We start from the raw sequence: 3,647 nt of genomic DNA on the forward strand, positions 1-3,647 counted from the left end.
GTTTGACCTTATAAATGGGTCGGACTGGCCGTGATGGCCAACTGGCTGCATAGCCAAGGTCTTGACAGACGTCCACAAAAAATATTGGCATTTTTGACGTTGGAATCCGGATACCCAAAAAATGGTTTGCTATAGCACACGAAAATCGTCTAAATGGGGGGTATGCTTGCTTCGGGGCTCGTTTGACCTTCAAAATGGGTCGGAATGGCCGTGATGGCCAACCGGTTGCACAACCAAGGTCTTGAAGGACCTCCAAAAAAAATGTTGGCATTTTTGACGTCGGAATCCGGATCAACCAAAAAATCGTTTGCTATAGCACATGAAAATCGTCGAAAATAAGGGTATATGCGCTTCGGGGCTCGTTTGACCTTGAAAATGGGTCGGACTGGCCATGATGGACAACTGGATGCATAGCCAAGGTCTTGACGGACGACCACAAAAAAATAGAATTTTCGACGTCTGAATTTGAATTACCCAAAAAATGGTTTGCTATAGCACACGAAAATCGTCTAAATGGGGGGTATGCTCGCTTCGGGGCTCGTTTGACCTTCAAAATGGGTCGGACTGGCTGTGATGTCCAACCGGCTGCACAGCCAAGGTCTTGAAAGACCTCCAAAAAAAATTTGGCATTCTTGACGTCGGAATCCGGATCAATCGAAAAATTGTTTGATATAGCACAAGAAAATCGTCGAAATAAGGGTATGCTCGCTTCGGGGCTCGTTTGACCTTCAAAATGGGTCGTACTGGCCGTGATGGCAAACCGGCTGCACAACCAAGGTCTTGAAGGACCTCCAAAAAATTTTTGGCATTTTTGACATCGGAATCTGGATCAACCAAAAAATTGTTTGCTATAGCACACGAAAATCGTCGAAATAAGGGTATGCTCGCTTCGGGGATCGTTTGACCTAGAAAATGGGTCGGACTGGCCGTGATGGCCAACTGTCTGCATATCCAAGGTCTTGACGGACGTCCACAAAATAATTTGGAATTTTTGACGTCTCAATTCGGATTACCCAAAAAATGGTTTGTTATAGCACACGAAAATCAACTAAATGGGGGGTATGCTTGCTTCGGGGTTCGTTTGACCTTAAAAATGGGTCGGACTGGCCGTGATGGCCAACCGGCTGCACATCCAAGGTCTTGGAGGACCTTCAAAAAATATTTTGGCATTTTTATGTCGAAATCCGGATCAACCAAAAAATTGTTTGCTGTAACACACGAAAATCGTCGAAATAAGGGTATGTGCGCTTCGGGGCTCGTTTTGACCTTGAAAATGGGTCGGACTGGCCGTGATGGACATTTTGCTGCGTAGCCAAGGTCTTGACGGACGTCCACAAAAAAATTTAGAATTTTCGACGTCTGAATTCGAATTACCCAAAAAATGGTTTGCTATAGCACACGAAAATCGTCTGAATGGGGGGTATACTCGCTTCAGGGCTCGTTTGACCTTCAAAATTGGTCGGACTGGCCGTGATGTCCAACCGGCTGCACAGCCAAGGTCTTGAAGGACCTCCAAAAAAAATTTGGCATTCTTGACGTCGGAATCCGGATCAACCAAAAAATTGTTTGCTATAACACACGAAAATCATCGAAATAAGGGTATGCTCGCTTCGGGGCTCGTTTGACCTTCAAAATGGGTCGTACTGACTGTGATGGCCAACCAGCTGCACAGCCAAGGTCTTGAAGGACCTCCAAAAAAAATATGGCATTTTTTACGTCGGAATCCGGATCAACCAAAAAATTATTTGCTATAGCACACGAAAATTGTCGAAATAAGGGTATGCTCGCTTCGGGGCTCGTTTGACCTAGAAAATAGGTCAAACTGGCCATGATGGACAACTGGATGCATAGCCAAGGTCTTGACGGGCGACCACAAAAAAAATTAGAATTTTCGACGTCTGAATTCGAATTACCCAAAAAATGATTTGCTTTAGTACACGAAAATCGTCTAAATGGGGGTATGCTCGCTTCGGGGCTCGTTTGACCTTCAAAATGGGTCAGACTGGCCGTGATGTCCAACCGGCTGCACAGCCAAGGCCTTGAACGACCTCCAAAAATTTTTTTGGCATTCTTGACGTCGGAATCTGGATCAACCAAAAAATTGTTTGCTATAGCACACGAAAATCGTCGAAATAAGGGTATGCTCGCTTCAGGGCTCGTTTGACCTAGAAAATGGGTCGGACTGGCCGTGATGGCCAACTGGCTGCATATCCAAGGTCTTGACGGACGTTTACAAAAAAATTTGGAATTTTTGACGTCTGAATTCGGATTACTTAAAAAATGGTTTGTTATAGCACACAAAAAATCAACTAAATGGGGGGTATGATCGCTTCGGGGCTCGTTTGACCTTCAAAATGGGTCGGACTGGCCGTGATGGACAACCGGCTGCACAGCCAAGGTGTTGAAGGACCTCCAAAAAAATTTTTGGCATTTTTGACGTCGGAATCCAGATCAACCAAAAAATTGTTTGCTATAGCACACGAAAATCGTCTAAATGGGGGCATGCGTGCTTCGGTGCTCGTATGACCTTCAAAATTGGTCGGACTGGCAGTGAGGGCCAACCAGCTGCACAGCCAAGGTCTTGAAGGACCTCTAAATTTTTTTTTCATTTTTGACGTCGGAATCTGGATCAACCAAAGAATTGTTTGCTATAGCACACGAAAATCATCGAAATAAGGGTATGCGCCCATCAGGGCTCGTTTGACCTAGAAAATGGGTCAGACAGGCCGTGATGGCGAACTGGCTCCATAGCCAAGGTCTTGACGGACGTCCACAAAAAAATTTGGATTTTTTGACGTCTGAATTCGGATTACCTAAAAAAATGGTTTGCTATAGCACACGAAAATCGTCTAAATGCGGGTATACTCGCTTCGGGGCTCGTTTTACCTTCAAAATGGGTCGGATTGGCCGTGAGGGCAAACCGGCTGCATAGCCAAGGTCTTGACGGATGTCCACCAATTTTTTTTGCATTTTTTACGTCGGAATCCGGATAACCCAAAAAATGGTTTGCTATTGCACACGAAAATCGTCTAAATGGGGGTATGCGCGCTTCGGGGCTCGTTTGACCTTCAAAATGGGTCGGACTGGCCGTGAGGGCCAACCAGCTGCACAACCAAGGTCTTGAAGGACCTCTAAAAAAAATTTTGGCATTTTTGACGTCGGAATCTGGATCACCCAAAAAATGGTTTGCAATAGCACACGAAAATCGTCGAAATAAAGGTATGCGCGCTAAGGGGCTCGTTTGACCTTGAAAATGGGTCGGACTGGCCGTGATGGCCAACTGGATGCATAGCCAAGGTCTTGAAGGACGTCCACAAAAAAATTTGGAATTTTTGACGTCTGAATTTGGATCACCCAAAAAATGGTTTGCAATAGCACACGAAAATCGTCGAAATAAAGGTATGCGCGCTAAGGGGCTCGTTTGACCTTGAAAATGGGTCGGACTGGCCGTGAGGGCCAACCAGCTGCACAGCCAAGGTCTTGAAGGACCTCTAAAAAAATTTTGGCATTTTTGACGTCGGAATCTGGATCCCCCAAAAAATGGTTTGCAATAGCACACGAAAATCGTCGAAATAAAGGTATGCGCGCTAAGGGGCTCGTTTGACCTTGAAAATGGGTCGGACTGGCCGTGAGGGCCAACCAGCTGC

Source organism: Solanum pennellii, chromosome 11 (assembly GCF_001406875.1).
Source record: "Solanum pennellii chromosome 11, SPENNV200".
In the NCBI taxonomy this organism is placed as follows: Eukaryota; Viridiplantae; Streptophyta; class Magnoliopsida; order Solanales; family Solanaceae; genus Solanum; species Solanum pennellii.